Source organism: Scomber scombrus, chromosome 16, assembly GCF_963691925.1.
Source record: "Scomber scombrus chromosome 16, fScoSco1.1, whole genome shotgun sequence".
NCBI lineage: Eukaryota > Metazoa > Chordata > Actinopteri > Scombriformes > Scombridae > Scomber > Scomber scombrus.
This window is the reverse complement of record NC_084985.1, coordinates 2,694,440-2,714,443: the sequence shown is the minus strand read 5'-3', so window position 1 is coordinate 2,714,443 and position 20,004 is coordinate 2,694,440. Positions and strand designations below refer to the sequence as shown.

The 20,004-nt window shown below is 39.5% G+C and overlaps 1 protein-coding gene across 1 annotated transcript in view; it reads right to left on the bottom strand.

Moving 5' to 3' along the window:
* The window catches only part of LOC133996800 (collagen alpha-1(XIV) chain-like), a 204,443-nt gene that overhangs the window by 128,631 nt on the left and 55,808 nt on the right, over positions 1-20,004 (bottom strand).

Here is a 20,004-nt window from a genome sequence, read left to right as displayed (position 1 = left end):
GGGTTAAAAAGGACATAAAGCTTGTATGCAGCAGCCTACAGCAGCTCACAGGATGAATCTGCAGAGCTAAAAGTGGGACAGTCTGATGTGCAGCTTCTGTCCCAAAGTACCACAAAGTGTTTCATTAATTCTAATTCAGTTCAACACAGTATAATTAAACCCTGGAGGAGCGTTTTAGCAGAAGAAAAAATAACAGCCCACTCCTCTGTTGTTTGTCTCTACAGTTTACTGGGTGATAAAACAGACCACACTCTAATGAGGCAACAGCAGTTCATTTACTAAAAGCCAGTCCGGGCAAACAAAGTGAGCCAAAGGCCAACCAAATTAAGAATCAACCTTTATTTCTATCAGCCAATTATCTTTAACACAGAGTTTAGGTGCTCAGTGGGAATACACCGGAACTGTTTAATCCCGCTGAGATGCAGTTGAGCAAGGCACTAAAAATCCCAGCAGACTTAAGTGGAAGTGTGTTGTTGTGTACTGAGCATAGAGGCGGAGCTAGACTCTCAGCACAGTGGGAGTTGAGCTTTATTATGGAGCCACTTTGTTATCGAGTCATTTTATAATTCACCATGAACAAGAAAAAGTAAAACAGCTGATAAACTTATGTTTGTGTACTACTTCTTGCTCATTTAGTTAACATGTTTGTAGAATTAAATCTGTTATTAACCCTGCTGTTGTCCTCGAGTCAAGGAAGGAAGGGAGGAAGAAGGTAGGATGGAAGGAAGGATGAAGGGAGGATGAAGGAAAGAAGGAAGGACGGAAGGGAGGAAGGTAAGAGGGAGGGATGAAAGAAGGAAAAGAGGAAGGGAGGAAGGAAGGAAAGAAGGACAGAGGAAAGAAGGAAGGGAGGAAGGTAGGGGAAGGAAAGAAAGAGAGGAGGGCGGGAGGAACGGAGAAAGGAAGGAAGGAAGGACAGAAGGAAGGAAGAAAGGGAGGAAAAAGAGAGGAAGGAAAGAAAGACAGGAGGGAGGGAGTAAAGACAGACGGAGGGAAGGAAGGACGGAAGGAAGGAAGGAAGGAAGGAAGGAAGGAAGGAAGGAAGGAAGGAAGGAAGGAAGGAAGGAAGGAAGGAAGGAGGGAGGAAAGAAGGAACAGTCAAAACAGACGGGGTCAGTTTGACCCGGGAGTTGTTATGATCTGTGTGGTTTCCCCGGAGGACAGAAACTTCATAGTTTAAAGGGAGCATCAGAACATAACATGTACTGATCATTCATTCACTTCTACAAGTAAATAAACCTTTTCAATACAAGACATCTACTCTCTCCATTGATGTATGAGCTGCATAATTAAAATCTCTAACACTACTCTTCCTGGGGTCCACAATATAAACCCACAATATTATACAAAAAATACAATAAGATGAAATAAAAAGAGAGCATGCAAGAGAGTAGCAATATATGTCATATGTCAAGCTTATAGGAAAAATATAAAACCACACAAAGTTAGACAAGATTGTAAAAGAAAAGTAAAGAAAAGAAAGATACACTGTATGTATAACTCTCATTTAACCTCAACAGGTAGCTATTTTAGGCTCTGATAACCTCACTGTATGCAACCTGCTCTGTATTAAACAGCAGAAAGACTTTCAGCCGATTGAATCTTATTTCATTTCCCCTCTGCTACCAATGTGCTCCAGAGCAACAAACCTACAACTTAAACCCATCAGAAACCAACAGCGCATCTCTGTGGTTGTACTGGGAGGCTGTTTGGTTGCATGTGTGGGAACAAATGAAACAAAGGTTGTGCTGAATAAGAGCATTTACGTGCCAAAGCAACCCTTCCCTTAAAAAAACACAAAGCTTAAGAAAACACACAGAGAAGAAAAAGTCAAGTTATAGAGGCTCTGATGGTTTTACCTTCACAATAGATTCAGAAAAACATTGTTTCATTTACAGGATTTACAGACGTAAGGATCGGACACTGATTTACACGGAGCTCTAGCTTTTTAATCTACACCCACTGGCACACACACATATACACACACACACATACACACACAATTTCTTATCCTCCAGATGTATAAGAGAATATTTCTTTCATGTTGCAGCATGTTTTAATATCTAGTGGATGTGGAGGGGGAGTGTGTGTGTGTGTGTGTGTGTGTGTGTGTGTGTGTGTGTGTGTGTGTGTGTGTGTGTGTGTGTGTGTGTGTGTGTGTGTGTGTGTGTGTGTGTGTGTGTGTGTGTGTGTGTGTGGAGGGGTGGCGAGGGCATTCTTCGGCAGTCATTTCATTCATCATTGACAGGAAATGAGAAGTGTATCACTCCTTACAAGTCTCTACAGTGTCGGGAATTTAAACCTCCTCTCCTCGGTCTCCGTTGCACTATCCGATACGACTTCACGGAGCACATGAAAGCAGTGACAGATAATACACACAATTACTTGAAGACTTGCTCTAAAAAAAAAAGAAAAAAGAAAGAACGAGCCCCGAGTTCGACATTTATTATTATGATTATCAGTCGGTTGTGTGGTGAGTTTAAGCTCATTCTGCAAGTCGCTCTCAGCTAAAATACCAAAGGAACTATTTGTGTGATGTGTGTGTGTGTGTGTGTGTGTGTGTGTGTGTGTGTGTGTGGTCAGGTGTGTTTACACAAAAAGAGAACGATAATAGCAAACATTACTGGCTCAGTCTTGATTTTTTTTTTTTTGTCTGTTGGCGATACTGAGTTATGAATTATAGGAGGTAATTATAGAGAGGATTAGTTGTTCATTGACAGATTTATTCTGAATAGGACAAAGCAGGGGAATCATTCTGCTTGGTATTATTATTATAATGCAACCGTTTAACCCCTTAATGTTCTGTGCAACTGTTTGGTAGAGCATGTTTGGGGTTACTATATCTCATTGAACTTAACTCAGTTTAGGTGTTATGCTCAAAAAATCCACTAGGTGTCACTTTGTCTATTAGTAGCCTTTCCAGTTTGTCTCCAAACAGGAAGCGAGAAAGAGAAAATTGACTTGTTTTGTCACGTTTTGGTGGAATTTTCGAAGATAAAGAATTTCTTTTGGACATATAATAGTTTCAGAGGCCTCACTGAAGTTTAATAATGGTCAAATACTCTTTTAATACCGTGCTCTACCAAACGGTTGTTGTTTTATAGTAGCTAGCTAATGTAATTGTGGAGGTGGGTGTGGTTTGGGCAGTCAGCTGTAAGAGAGAGAGAGAGGCAGTAGTGGCTGAACTGGGACGAGCAGCACATGGAAAGTGCAGCCGAAGAGAAGTTAACTAAGAAGTTTAAGTTTAAGGTTTTTTGGTGTTTTAAGTTAGTGTGGTCAGTAGAGACGGGACTGGGCATCGTTGCAGCTTCACACAGTAGCTCCACCACAGTTTCAGTCCTCAAATAAAAAGGTACAAACATCACCTGCCTGTCTGTGGTCTCTGCTGGGAAAACCCCTCTGTGGCAGCGACTCTGCTACTGTCATTAAAATGGATTATTTACTATAAAATAAAACACTTCTGATCATCCATTGCTGTTAAAGTGACACATTTAATGATATCTCATTATATATATGACAATATTATTTTATAAGTGTGATTTGTTTACTATCTAAAAACATGCTTGACCAAACATTGCATTCACCGTTATTAATATCAGAGATGAGAAAGATGAGAAAGTTCAATTCATTGAAATAGTTAGCATCCTATTTGACTTTTTCTACGTGTTTTTGTTATTTGCAAATATATTTAATACTTTTACCATGAAGGGAATTTTACCCGTTTGGTAGAGGCTTATATCTTAATAACTATGGCGTCTGTTTAAATATTATTATTGACCCAAGTACATAAAAAATGCAAAGAGAAAATGTTTCCATTGCTTCTTGGTCCCATCTGTATGTGTAGACGGAGATAATTTACATTCTGCTTTGACTGTAACTGTTAAGCATCATGTTTTATTGTACCTTATCATTAGTCTGTTTAAATATAAACAATGCATTGTTGTTATTATCGACCCAAGTACATAACATTTTGTCTTGGTGAGAACAAGTTGAACTACCAGCTTCATGTTCACTGCTGTACATTAACTTTACATTAAAGCAAACAATCCTTTAATAACTACAACGTGCTGTCTAACAACTTGGAGATGCAGGTGGTAAACGCTGAATAACAGATCTTGAAGAAGAGGAAAGGGTTAACACAGATTAAAAAAGAATGTTTCTCAGTCAATGCAGGAAGTGAAACTGAAGGGCAAAACGGTGCTTTAGAGCGCTAAGTGAAAGAGGAGCGACTTCCTTTTAATAGCACGTCTGGGGGAAATACGAGCACCTGGACAGATGGCGAAAAAATGAAAAAGGACAGATAGAGCGAGTGAGAAGAAGGAAGAGGCAATGGAAAAAGCAACGACCTGCATATTAAAGGGTGTAACTTCACAACCGAGCCTGCTGTGAATACCAATGTAATTGTTTATTTCTACTTGATTTACTCATCTTGGCCTTTGTTGTCGTTTATTTCTTATTGTTAGTGAGTTTGCCGTCCTCATCCTTTTCCTTTTTTTATAATATCATCTGTTTTATTACTTATTTATGCTGTGATTGCACTATGTGTCCTGATTTTCACTTTATAACGACACAAAGTAAAGATACAAGAGGCGAGAGACGAGATGAAAGCAAACTGGATAATGAGAGAGTTGTTGCAGGAGGGTTGAAAGGACAGAGGGAATGAAATGAGAGAGAGAGAGAGAGGGAGAGAGAGACAGAGATGGGGGGAGGGAGAGAGAGAGAGAGAAAGACAGAAAAAGAGAGAGAGAAGAGAGAGACAGACAGAGAGAATAGAGAGAGAGAAAGAGAAAGGGAGAGAGAGAAAGACAGAGAGAGAGAAAGAGAGAGGGAGAGAGAGTGAGAGAGAGAGAGAGAGAGAGAGAGAGAGAAAGAGAGAGAGAGAGAGAGAGGGATCAGTACTCAAAGTGTAGAGGTGAGTGAGAACAACGGGTGTGGTTCAGAAAGGAAAACATAACCTCCATAATTTATGATATTTAAATGCTCATTTTCTGGTCCTACATGACTTGTGCACAGGAAGTGGTCTTTTTATGTTTCTGCTTTTTAGGAACGAACAGAATAACGTGAACAGGGTAATTAATGTTAGTGACAATTACCACCTTGGTGAAAGCTACAGAGCAAACAGAGACACCCAGAAAAATAAAGGTGCTAACTGGAACCAGAAACAGTTCTTTGGAGCGATGCAATAGAAGAAGCTTTTATGGTTCAACTAAAGAAACATTTAGCAAGAGGTTCCTTAATCCTTTATAGGGGCACTTAATGAAATACTTGGAATTAAAATGTTTAATCTTAGAGAGTTAATATATGACTTTTTTGATTTTGTTTCCTTTTTATGTTGCACATCAAGATCAATGAAGTTATCATAGATGGTTCTTCGCTGGTTTCTAGGGTAACACATTTTCCAAAAAGTCTACATATAAAAAATCCACATGGTTCTAAAACCTCACAGAGAGGCATGGGGAGGCTATTTCGGATGTTTACAGAAGTTAACAAATATAGTTATTCACCCGATAAAGGGTTAAAGAACCATTTTAGCAAACAGTTCTGTAAAGAACCTCTAATGGCGCTTTTCCACTATATAGTTCCAGCACTACTCGACTCTACTTTTTTTTTCGTTTCCATCAGGGATAGTACCTGGTACCTGGTACTTTTTTAGTATGTGCTCTGCCGAGGTTCCAAGCGAGCCGAGCCGATACTAAATGTGACATCAACAGGCTGCCGGCCTCTGATTGGTCAGAGAGTCACTGGAAGAGTCATGAGCCGTCTCACACAACAATCAAACCCGGCAGCGTTACAGTCATTCGGCAATTTTTCTTGGTTTGTGTGAGAAAGAAAGCCACATACAGCAGCAAGTACACCGAGTCGAGTAGTGCTAGAACTGTATAGTGGAAAAGCGCCATAAACATGCCTCAACCAACCATCAAAAAACTGTTCTTTGAGGCACCATAAATGGTTCTCCAAAGACCTTTTGTAAAAATAGGTTCTTTATGGAACCATTTTCAAGAAAGTCCTTTGGTGATCCCAACTGGTTCATTAAAGAACCTCTTCTAAATGGTTCTTAAGTAATTTTTCAAAATAAATGTTTGAAAAGCAGGTACAAGAACATAGTTGACTGTTTGATATTCCTTTTTGCAAGCAATGCAAGCTTCAAACTACATAAGACCAACTTCACAGATCCACCCAACACCCAACACATGAGCATACTGTACGATAAAAATGTTAAGATATATATGTAGATAATAAAACAGTGATGTGGTTGGCTATAGAGGTCTGATTCAAATTCTATAAAAAATGACCGAACAGCCTCAAATACACACAAATCACTGTCGAAACACTTTCACTCAAACAAGAAGCACCTTTAACACTTGTTCATTGACTCATCACTTCCAGGAAATTTAGTGAAGAAACTCAACAGTGATAAGCTTTAACAGTATCATCAACAATGTGTTATACAAGTGGAAAATTAAGGGGACTCAGAGGTAAAAGCTGAAAGGACCATTGTTCTTACTTCTGCACCCGACGCTCACTTATCCAATTTAAAAAAAGTTCCACATCTCACCTATCTATCCAAATCAGAAATAGTCAGAATTTACCCTCAGAAGTAAAGACTATAGAGGCATAACTGATCCAAAATACTCTGTTCTTTCTACTTTGTCCATTTCTTTGGGAAATGTTCCAGTAGGAAGCTGAACTGCCTGTGTGTCGGGTCATGAGATCATTTTGCTTTAACTCATTTTTTGGCACACTGTCTGATAGTTGTGAGATCAAAAGGAAACTCCTCCACCTACAATTTCTTACTTTATTAGGGATGAAAAGTTGAAAAATCCACACACACACACACACACACACACACACACACACACACACACACACACACACACACACACACACACACACACACACACACACACACACACACACACACACACACACACACACACACACACACACACACACACACACACACACACACACACACACACACACTCAGGGTTTGGGTTTACGGAGCTGCTTCTTAACACTCTTTGATACAAACTTCAGGTACAAGTACAAAACAGGAAGTGGTAATATTGAATTTGTTATAAAGGTCGGGGAGTGATCTTTTTGTTTTTATAAAAGTTTTAAAATCAATAAAAAAGAACTCAGAGAAAGAAGGTGAAATAAATCAAAGAGGAAGCTGCATGAAGACGATGTAAAGGCACAAAGAGTCGTGTTGTGTTTTCTAAGGATTCATGTTAATATTTTGTGTTTTAGACTTTTTCATTGATAGTGATGACCTGAGACAACAAGGTGTTCTTATAGACTGACGTTAAATTCAGATACATGTCTTAAAAACAGTAAATAGTCAATAAAACACCATATCAACTAGTCTGGCATGATCTTACATTATAACTTTATATTAAATAAAGGTAATGGAATACAATTGTTCTACATATTACATTTACTCTGGTTACCATGGAGATCAGGAACCTGCTCTCTTTCTTTCTTTCTTTCTTTCTCTTTTTTCTTTCTCCTCCAACTTATTGTTCTTTCTTTCTTTTTCCTCCTTTTTCTTTCTTTATTCCTTCCTTTCTTTCCTGCTACTTCTAGTTATTTCTTTCTTTCTTTCTTCGTACTTTTAGTTCTTTCTTTCCTTCTCTTCTTCCTCTGCTTTCTTTTTTTCTTTCTTTCCTTCCTCCTACTTCTTATTCTTTTTTCTTTCTTTCTCCTCTTCTTTTTCTCTCTTTTTTCTTCTCCAACTTCTTGTTATTTCTTTATTTTTTCCTCCTTTTTCTTTCTTTATTCCTTACTTTCTTTCCTGCTACTTCGTTATTTCTTTCTTTATTTCTTTCTTTCTTCGTACTTTTAGTTATTTCTTTCCTTCTCTTCTTGCTGCTTTCTTTCTTCCTTCCTTTCCTCCTACTTCTTGTTATTTCCTTCTCTTCTCCCTTTCTCTTATTCCTACGCTTTCTTTCTTTCTTTCCTTTTCCTCCAACGTCTTGTTCTTTCTCTTCTTTCTTTCTTTCCTTCTCTCTAGGAGGATAAAATATGTAATATGTATCATTCTTTTGTGGTTACACCATTTGACATTTTCAGGAGCATTCAGTCTTACTTTTGGTAAAAAATGGTGCAAATGTCATTTCAAATGATATAAAACCAACAAAAATACTAAATGTACATTTTAACAAACCTGATGCTGCTTTTTAAACTAGATTTAACATATTTATGAATTGCTCATCTTACCAACACTTATTAGTTACTGACCAATAATTCTTGCTCTGGGTGATGCATTGAGGGGAAAGCAGGAAATAAACTGCATGCTCTGTCACACGTATCCATCCTGTTTATTTGCTACTAGCAGCTGTTGTTTTCTATGATAAGAAACTTTCCTGATACGATCTGAAATGTTCTGATGTGGCTCGGCCGCACGGATCGATGCGCCGAGCTGTAACAAACAAGGCTGGACGAGCGACTAGAGTCCATGACTGACTGATGTGTGTTTGTCTGTCGATAACTGAGGAGGCAACAACACAACACTTCACTCCTCTATCAACTCGCTTTGCTAAATTGGGACAAATTGCCTTTCTGGACGGGGATGAAGTCTTGAATGTGGGTAAGAAAGGAAGAGAGAGAGAGACAGAAAGAGAGAGAGCGACAGAAAGAGAGAGAGAAAGAGACAGAGAGAGACAGAAAGAGACAGAGAAAGAGACAGAAAGAGAGAGAGAAAGAAAGAGACAGAAAGAGAGAAAGAAAGAGAGAAAGAGAGAGAGACAGACAGAGAGAGAGAGTCAGAGAAAGAGACAGAGAGAGAGAGAGAGAGAGAGAGAGAGAGAGAGAGAGAGAGGGAAAGAGAGAGAGACAGAGACACACAGAGAGAGAGAGACAGAGACACAGAGAGAGAGAGAGAAACAGAGAGAGAGAGAAATAAAGAGAGAGAGAGAGAGAGAGAGAGAGAGAGAGAGAGAGAGAGAGAGAGAGAGAGAGAGAGAGAGAGAGAGAGAGAGAAAGAGAGAGAGGGAACAGAACCTTATGAAAGAGAGGTCTGTTGACAGATTCCTAGCTATTAGCAGAAAAAGCCCTTCAGGCAAAGTGTTCCTCCAAAAGCCGAAGAAGACGAAACGGTGCATGTCTGAGACAGCAAAGGGTCAAGACCATCACATGGAGGATGTGCCTCCAGTCAGCTAAGTGTAAACAATATTATAATAACTCATTTCTGTTTGCTGACATTCTCACATATATATGTTCATGACTGCAGGCAGGACTTACTGATGGATGAGACGAAGATCAACGAGGATCAGAGCAAAGCATTAATACTGTCAGGTTCAAGTTTACCCTTATTCAAGTGTACTACGAGTATACTTATTGTATACTAAAACTGAGGCAGTATACTTGAAGTTGACTTTTTATATACTATATTTTATATACTTAAGAATAGTATAGTGACGTATACTTGGCTTATACTGAAAAGTATAAAGAAAATTCTAAGACTAAGTACATTAATACTAGGACTCACACTTACTACTATACTAAAGCTTCTACTTGTACTTTACAATTGTCTTGATATGGTTTGTCTAGCTACAACATTTTTAAAACAGTAAAGTATCAACCCTTAAACAGGCAGGAGTGTAAAATGAGACGTTACTCATGCATGTTTTTAAAATATTTTGCATATTATGAGTTGTATCTCCCAGGATACGTTTAGGCCCTATTAAAAGGTATAAAAATGGTCATAAAGTAAAAAAAAATAGAATGTTTTATTTTTAATACATTACTGTCATAGTGTGAATGGTAATATCAATGAATATTACAGTGCATTTTAACATATCTTCCAATTTTGTACACCTAATCTGTCATTTTCAAAAGTTTCCATGTCAAGACAATAGTTATAATTAGTGTTATGTGTTTATAACTTTGTTTTATTGTAACTAACTATGATTAATTTATAATTACTTGCCTAAACAATGACCGTTATCCTGATCCAAGTCATGTGGCCTTTATACTAATATTATATCGATGATAATTTGAATGTGTGAGAGCCTTTAATCATGCTCCTAACCAGCTGTTAATGAATGTATCTCCTGGTGCACGTTGCCTGTTTCAGGGTTAAAATAAAAAAAGGGAAACATTACATCGCAAAATTTCTGATTACATGATTGCGCAACACCCCCATCATCACTAAAGACGTATTCTTCCTGAGTTGGTCAGGATGAATTAAACCAATTTTACTCTTCTACAAAGTAAGAAAACTCAAAACAGAACCTCTCCCACGTCTTGCAGTCAAAGTGAGGTCAGGGTTACCCAACAGCTTGAGGCAATGAGGCGGGAAGAGCTGCAACTGCAAGGCCCAATACCTGCCGTGTCAAAGGTGAGCTATCACACCTCAGGCCTTCAGTGTGATAGATTCAAAAGGGAAGATAAGATATTTACACAGGACGATGTCAAAAGGTCAGCTGCCTCTCTGATTCCAGCGCTCCACTGCTGCATGACAGCTGGTGAAACACATTTCATCTAAAGCTCATTTTGGGTTCCTCGTGGTCGTCCATGTGGAAAGTTTGAGAGGAACAGAAGACACGATGGTTGTTTTAAAGCATGGTTTTCTTAGTGTGGCGTAAAGCATGACGCAACTTGTATCAAACATTCTAGTAAGTTACATAAGTATTCAACTCCCGCTCTGACTTTTCCACATTTTTGCAGTGTTACAATCGACTTTATCTGGCTTTTGTTTTTTTGCAATTTGACTGAAACAACATGCACAACGCTTTGATGCTTTTTGTTGATGCACAAGTTTCAAATCCATACAATGTCTGGCTCCACTCCCTAAGATCTAAAATTGTATGATTGCTGCTCTTTGTTGTTTTATTTATTGTTTCATCTATTTATGCTTTATTATTGTTTTGTGTGTGTTATTCTCTTAATATTGTATTGTGTGAAGCACCTTGTAACTTCGGTTTTGAAAGGTGCTTATTATAATTATTATTAGTAAGTATTCAGACCTTTTCCCTGCAATTACAGCAGCAAGTCTTCTACAGTTATGTCTCTGCCAGCTGATCTAGAGAAGGCAATTTTTACCCATTCTTCTTTAAGATCAGTCAGATTGGATGAAAACCACAATTTTTCTAATCACGACACAGTTTCTCAATTGGATTCAGGTCTGGGCTTCGACTGGATCATTGTAAGACATAAATATTAAATCATTCCTTCATTCATTCATTGATTATTACGGTCACTGTCCTACTGGAAGGTGAACCTCTTCTCCAGTCTCAATTCTCTAGCAGACTGAAACAGGTTTTATTTAAGAATTACTCGTAATTTGGCTCAATTCATCTTGCCCTCAATCCTGACCAGTTTTCCAGTCCCTGCTAATGAAAATCCTCCCCACAGCATGATGGTAACACCATGTTTCCCTGTGTGGATGGTGTGCTCAGGGTGATACACACAGCATTTTGCACCAGCACCTTACAGTTCAAGTTAGGTCTCATCTGACCAGAGGACTTTTCTCCACGTTTTGGCGCTTTTCCACTATACAGTTCTAGCACGACTCAACTCGACTTGACTCAGTTTGGTACCAGGAACCTTTTCCATTACTATAGTTCCTCCTCAGCGTGATCGGGGTCGTCATAACACGGCTGCGTTAAACTGCCGTGACTTCGTTTTATACTCGACACAAAACACATAACCAATGGAGGACATGGAGGCGATGGTGTACTTGCTGCTGTATGAGGCTTTCTGTCTCACACAAAGCAAGAGAAGAGAAACTAATCTCTGTAACGCTGTTGTTGGTATTTAAAAATGCCGGGTTTGATTCTTGTGTGGGACGGCTCATGACTCTTCCAGTGACTCTCTGACCAATCAGTGGCCGGCAGTTTGTTGACGTCACATTTAGTATCGGCTCGGCTCGCTTGGAACCTCACCAGAGCACATACTAAAAAAGTACCAGGTACCAGGTACTATTCCTGATGGAGAAGCAAAAAAAACCGAGTCGAGTTGAGTAGTGCTAGAACTGTATAATGGAAAAGCGCCATAAGTCTCCCACGTCTTGTGGCAAACTCCAAACTGGATTTCTTATGGCTTTTTCTTTTTAGGTACAGCCTTCTGCTCACTGCTGTTCTATAAAAGGTCAGATTCTCCCACCTGAGCGGAGGATCATTTAAACTCCTCCAGAGTTACCGTTGGCCTCTCGGTTGCTTCTCTGATTAACGCTCTCCTTGCCCAGACGGACTTCTCTTAGTAGATTTGCTGTTGTGACACATTCTTTCCATTTTTTATAATGATAGATATAATCATGCTCTGTGTAATAATCAAAGCTTGGTATTTTTTTTATTATTACCTAACCCTGCTTTGTAACTTTATCTCTGACCTGGTTGATGAGCTCCTCGGTCTTCTTGATGCCATTTATTTCATAATGCTCTTTAACAAACAGAACAGGTCTATTTATACTGCGATTAAACAGCACACAGGTCGACTCTATTTAACTAATTTACCTTGGAAGGGATTTCACAGCAAACAGGATGAATACAAATGTACTCAACACTTTTCAAAAATAAAATCTACTTTAATTTGCGGTTGTAACATGAAAAGATGTGGAAACTCTAAATTTTTCCCCTCATCCTTTTAGTATACGCTCAATTTTCCATCTTTGCCTTTATCTGACAGCCTTTTTAAATTAGTGGAAAAAAAGGATATGACATGCAACAGAGATCCGTAGCCAACATCAAACCGTGCTAATGCGGTTTGTGGTTAAGGTTATCTGGTTTACGTCTTAATCAGTAAAGTACCTCCAAAAATGTATTCACAGGGGATAAAAACCAAGATTAGATGTTCTGAAATCTTTTTAAATGTGCTAATTAGAAATAATCGCCATGTGCAGAATTAAAAGAATAATTAGTCATATTGCTCTAAGATCTTTCAGACAATGCACGCCTTAAAAATGTCTCAAATAAACATGCTGAGTACAAGCTGCTGATTTATATACTGTAATGTTGTTTCTAATCATAGACTGTATATAAGACATGGACATAACATCCATGACGTCACCCATTGGTTTGTGGACTGCTGCTCGGAGGCCAATAGTATCAGATCTGAGCAGCGCCATCTTGAAAATTTCAGGTGCATGCTGGGAAAAAATAAAAACACTGATTCTACTTATATGGGCATCAGGAGGGGCATGAGGCGCCCTCCTGAACCTGTGAACCAATCAACCTGTCAATCACGACGTAGCCACGCCCTAATGCATACCCTGCTTTATCGTCACATATAAAATCAGGGAGGCCAAAATGTCCCAAATGAACATCATACTGCATTGAAGAAGGCTTTAAACTAGCGATTGAGACCATAAACACATTTTGAAAAAGTTTACTGAGGTTAGAAATCAAGTGAGAAGTTGGTGAATTCTCCATTGACTTGTATAGAGACGGAAGTCCTTTTGACACCAAAACGGTCGCCCCCTGGTGGCCTTTTGATAGAATGCCGTTTTAAGTTACTTCCGCGTTGGCCTCATTTCAGAGGACCGGAACTCCCCGCCTGACTGAAACACATCATGTTAGGAGTCCAGTAATTATACAAAGGTACTTTTAATTTGCCTAAAATATATACAGTATAAAATATGACATTGCCATTGAGCCATGAATCTGTGCAGCATTTGGACTGTGAAATAAAAATGCTGTCTTCATACAGGTATTCACCTGAAGGCTCCTCTAGTGTCTCAGGTTACCAGAAACAGGAGACGTTGGGATTAGACATTTTTATATTCATGACTTGAGCAGTATTGTTAGATTTATCAAAAAAGTTCCTAGTTTTTAAATTACTTTTGGTTTTGTGGCTTTGCACCTTGTCAAGCAGGAACAAGACGAGCCAATTTGAAAGTGGGACAAAAATGAACACTGAGACTCGTGACTCTGATTCATGGCAGATTGAGGGTTTTTTTTCTCTGTGCTGAGAAAGAGCACAACTGGCTTCTCAAGCTAATAACCAGCAGTGTCTAATTTCTCTCTGCAACATGAAATTAGAGGGAGCTGCTTAGGATGCAGCTGCAGATTTTCTATGAGCCCTGAATGACATTTATAACCTCAAGTGTCTTCCTGTCATCCTCGTCACATGACATCAAAACAGCATCAAAACTCTTAAAAATGTGTGTTTCTAACTTGTGTTTAACCCCTTGAGTCGAGAAAGAAGGAAGGAAAGGAGGAAGGTAGGGAGGAAGAAGGGAGGAAAGGAGGGAGGAAGGAAGGGAGAGAGGAAGAAGGAAGGAAAGGAGGGAGGGAGGAAGGAGGGAAGGAAGGAAAGGAGGAAGGAAGGTAGAAAGAAGGAATGAAGGAAGGAGGAAGGAACGGAGGAAGAAGGAAGGTAGGAGGGAGGGAGGAAGGAAGGAAGGAGGGAGGAAAGGAAGGAAGGAAGGAAGGTAGGGGGAGGAAAGACAGAGAGAAGGAGGTAGGGAGAAAAAGAAGGACATAAGGAAGGGAGGAAGGAAGGAAAGAAGGAACAGTTAAAACAGACGGGGTCAATTTGACCCGGGAGGACGACTCAAAGGTTAACATGCAAAAAGGCTCAGGGAGATATCACACTGAGAATATAAGCTAAACCTCACCTAAAAGTGAAGAGATAATGAAGTTAGTGTTCTCATTATACCAATTAGCAGTCTTTCAAGTATTACAAAGAATTCCACACTATGGAAAAATAATAAAAGCATGATGGTTTGTGTTTGGATCTCTCTTCCTCCAGTATTACCAGCACACACACTCTCCTATTAGCTGACACTGGGGAGCACTTGAGCAACACACTAAGCTCCAAAATGCACTAATGAAGCTGCTGCTCAGGGAGTGTTTTTAACTGTTTGTGTGAATATCCAAAAACATGAATGTGAGATACAGGCTGCTGCAGAAAACGAAGCACGATCAGCACAAAGTTCCTGGATAAACAAATCTTGCAAAGGAAAGGAGTGAGTGAGGGAGGAAGGAAGGAAGGAAGGTAGCAGGGAGGGAGGAATCTGGAAGGAAAGGAGGGAGGAAGAAGGAAGGAAGGGAGGAAGAAGGAAGGAAGGGAGGAAGGAAGGAAGGAAGGAAGGAAGGAAGGAAGGAAGGACAGAAGGAAGGAAGGAGAGAAGGAGGGAAGGAAGAAGGAAGGAAAGGAGGGAGGAAGGAGGGAGGAAAGGAAGGAAGGAAGTAAAGGAGGGAGGAAGAAGGGAAGGAGGGAGGAAAGGAGGGAGGGAGGAAGGAAGGAAGGAAGGAAGGAAGGAAAGGAGGGAGAAAGGAAAGGAGGGAGGAAGGAAGGAAAGGAGGGAGGAAGTTGTTGTTGTTGTTGTTGTTGTTGTTGTTGTTGTTGTTGATGTTTTCCCAGTTCAAGCCTCTGGAAAAGGAAAGGCTGATGTAACACACTTGCCACGTGCAGAAAATGATCCACTCTCACTTCCAAGCTTAGCGAGTAGATTAACGCACCTCATCACTGCCAGAATAAATCCAAACAAGGACAGGCAAGCTCATGAATCATTGGCTCATTTTCAGCCCCTGTCGTGTGAAGTATGAAATAAATGGCTCCAGAGTGCAGCAGATGAAATACGGCTCTATATTACAGATACTTCTCTGGTCAGGAGGAGGGTTTTTTATCTTTTCTTAGGGTGCTATGTGTCTTTGAAAGCTAATTTATGGTATGGTTGGGCCCAATTACTACTCCCGATTTGTCAAACATTCAACTCTTTATGTCTCCGAGGCATTCTTAAAATCTCAGCTGTCTCTGCTTCTCGGCACTTTTACAGCTATTCCCTCTCTCACTGATGCTGTTACCACTCTGAGTGTAATGTGATGTTAGTTTTGCAGGTTTCAGGTCGTCGTCTGATCTCTCTGATATAGCAGTAAGTAACACATAAGAGTCTAAAACCCAGAGAAAAGTTTGAATGCATTAAAAGATAACTACACCCTCAATTTTATGTCATTTTGATCAAACGCTATGTATTTTTTTTCACCCCTACACATAAAACTCTGCCGACAACTGTAGCTCGAAATTAAATAAGAATTCAGTGAAAGGTCCTTCAGGCTGTTTCAAGTTTTCAGGAAGAAAAATGTCTGTGGGCGTAAAGAGCTGAGCAGCTTGAAGCTGTAGCTGAGTTGGCCGCAGTTAGTTATACACATATCACATTTTGTGTTGCTTTAAGATATTCAGGTATTCAGCAGCTCTGTGCATCAGTGAGCTTAATAAAGATGTTTATGTGTGATCTTACTGATTGTTAGACGTTACATTTAACCCTTACATACTATTTTGACATTTCAGAGCTGTAAAAGCATCCTACACACTTGGTTTTTTTTGGTTGACTTTTCCTAATGTGACCCACAGTATACAAAAATAGCATCTTTTGTATTAAATTCTGTTCCACTGATACACATTTTAAATATGCAAATGTACAAATTTGACCTTTGTCTATTAAAAAAATCAGCATTCAAACCAGTTGTATTCTTCATATTCTATAAAATGTTCTCCTGGACCATAAAATAGTGATTGTGAATGTCTATTTGCTCTCTGACAGCTTCATTAAGGATTAATCAAACATTTATTAATGACTGATGGTAAACTGGTGTAGAGGCTAATTATGAATCTATATATGAACACTATGTAAAGAGTTAAGAAGCAAAGCTGTAAACTGTTGACTGGTAAACTGGAAGACAGCTCTGATGTCTTAGAGACAATTTCACTTTATAAACTGGTAACTTGGTCGTCAAAGAACATGTGTGACAGATGTGGAGTTGGTCCCACTGCTCCCAGTAGTAAGGATGGTTTAAATGCAGAGACTGAATCTCACTGTTCAACTGTATGTGTGACAAATAAAGTATCTTTATCTTATCTGTATTTAACAGTGTTGTGGAAAATATATCTATACTATTTCCTGCTCAGACCAAAGATGATAATTCACAGTCTTGAAGAAAAACACAGAACATTACCGGTTGGTTTATTACAGTCTTCTACGATTTTTAACTCATATCTGAGAGCTTCAGATATTTTCTACACTCCATGGACTCACATTACTAATACACTGGAGAAGTCATGTTTATCCTCACATAACATTACCGTTAGTAATTGTTTTAATCTTTCATTTGCACTGTATGTTGCACTAATCATTATTTTATGCTCTGTTTTAGTCTAGCTTTTTGTTTTCTTTCTCTCTTTCTATTTCTCTGTACTTTGTTTTCTTTTTATTATAATTGAATTTTCTTGTTTTTTAATTATATGTATTAATGTTTCCAATTTTACTGTGTAATCTCCCACTGATATTTTGTTTCTATGTAAAGCACATTGAGTTGCTCCTGTGTATGAAATCAGTCATTTCAGCAGCTGTGTGAGGTTGCAGGTATTTGATAAAAGGACTTCTACACGCAGCCTCAAACCGAATATAAGTATTTTTATGCAGCTTCATAAATTATATTATATTCATATAACCGATCATAATTATTAAGATTCAACCATTAATCTAACCCATTTCCTGTCTGAATCACACTAATAGTTGTATTTCTACCGACATTTAAATAGATTAGATGTCAAGTATAACACAGCTGTAAAATACTCTAAACTTGAGAATTGAGAGATTTCTGCCAATCAAACCTTTTTTTTTGCTTTTTATACTTTTTGCAATTTATTATTATTGTTATAAACTCAGAGCTGAAATGTGGAGAAAAGGTTTTAAACACAGAGAGAGGAGCAGCAGCTCAATCACAAGTTTCTCGCCTCCCTGCCTGCATGCATCTCATCATGTGCAGCGTTAAATCACACACACACACACACACACCTATACACACACACGCTCCCTCCCTCCGTCCGTCCTTCTTCCTCCATTCCTTCCTCCTTTCCTTCTTCCCTCCCTTCATTCCTCCTTCCTTTCCTTTCCTTCCTTCCTTCCTCCCTCCTTTCCTTTCCTTCCTTCTTGTTCCCTTCCTTCCTCCCTCCTTTCCTTTCCTCCTTCCTTCTTCCTCCCTGCCTTCCTTCTTTCCTCTGTCCTTCTTTCCTTCCTTCCTCCCTTCCTTTCTCCCTCCCATTCCTTTTTCCCTCTCTCCCTCCTTCCTTCTTTCCTTCCTTCCTTCCTTTTTCCCCTTCTTCCTTCCCTCCTTCCTCACTTCCTCCTTTCCTTCCTTCTTCCTCCCTCCCTTCCTTCCTCCTTTCCTTCCTTCCTTCCTTGACTCGAGGACAACAGGAGGGTTAAAGTAGAAGTGTAAGTCTTAGTATTAATGTACTTAGTCTTAGACTTTTCTTTATACTTTTCAGTATAAGCCAAGTATACTTCACTATACTATTCTTAAGTATATAAAATATAGTTTATAAAAAGTCAACTTTAAGTATACTGCCTCAGTTTTAGTATAAATAAGTATACTCGTAGTACACTTGAATAAACTACTTTTTGCTAAGGGAATGCATAAAAACATAACAACGCCTGATAACCACTGATTGATAAATTCCCAGAGGAGACTTTTACATCACATATGAGGTTTCATGAGCTTTCAGCTCACACTCATGCAGCATAAATCTCCTCTGATAGCATTTCCAGCCTGTAAACTGTGTATCAAACACAGCTGGGCAGTCAGAGTGTAATCAGTGAGAAGCAGGAATCAACACCGCCGATGTGATGAAACCAAGCATCCTCCTGCTGTAATCACACACACACACACACACACACACACACACACACACACACACACACACAGAAGGATGCTTCAAGTTAACACTCAGTAAAACAGGAAAGTCTCAGTGTGACATGAGAGCGATGTGACGCCTCTCATGAAGCACTGAGCAGTGATTTTTTAACACATGTAGAGATGAAAATGTGACGATTCATCAGAACAAACTGCTGAGATGAAAATCATCTTTCTCTCAGCAAGAGGAGAAAAAGATGAAAGTAGTAGTAGTAGTAGGCCCAAAGGTAAATGTTCAATATTACATTAACATTAACCCTCCTGTTGTCCTCGAGTCAAGGAAGGAAGGGAGGAAAGGAGGAAGGAATAAGGAAAGAGAAGAGGGAGGAAGCAAGGAATGAAAGGAGGGAGGAAGGAAGGGAGGAAAGGAAGGAAGGAAGGGAGGAAGGAAGGGAGGAAGAAGGAAGGAAAGGAGGGAGGAAGGAAGAAAGAAGGAAGGGAGGAAGAAGGAAGGAAGGGAGGGAGAAGGAAGGAAAGGAAGGAAGGGAGGAAGAAAGAAAGAAGGAAGGGAAGGAGGAAGGAAGGATGAAAGGAGGAAGAAGAAAGGAAAGGAAGGAGAAAGGAAGGAGGAAGGAAGGAAGGAAGGGAGGAAAGGAAGGAAGAGAGGTAGGAAGGAGGGGGGAGGAGAAAGGAAAAGAGGAAGGGAGGAAGGAAGGAAGGAAGGACAGAGGAAAGAAGGAAGGTAATGGGGAGGAAAGAAAGAGAGGGAGGGAGGGAGGGAGGAAAGAAGGAAGGAAGGAGGGAGGAAAGAAGGAAGGAAGCAGGGAGGGAGAAAGGAAAAGAGGAAGGAAGGAAAGAATGAAGGGAGGAAGGTAATGGGGAAGAAAGAAAGAGAGGGAGGAAGGGAGGAAGGGAGGGAGGAAGGAAGGAAGGAAGGAAGGAAGGAAGGAAGGAAGGAAGGAAGGAAGGAAGGAAGGAAGGAAGGAAGGAAGGAAGGAAGGAAGGAAGGGAGGAAGGGAGGAAAGAAGGAACAGTCAAAACAGACGGGATCAATTTGACCCGGGAGGACGACACAAAGGTTCAAAACAAAACAAAAAAAGACTTTACAGGAAAATAAAAAAGAGCCATCTAATGTTTCCTGACATCACAGAAATATTTGAATTATATTTACATGCTTGGTTTTTCTGTCTGATCTTTGTGTGTTTATCTTGGTTTCGTCTTATGTCTGATGTGATTTTCCACCAGCCTTTAAAAAAAAAAATCAATCATCATCACTCCAACATATCAGAAACTCTGACAGCTTCATCTGTACTCGGTGTGATCTCTCTATTTTGTTATAGAAAGCATTCAAAATGTTCAGATGTTGCTTCTCAAACACTGATTCATGCACAAAATAAATAGAAGATGATATAAATGCATATAT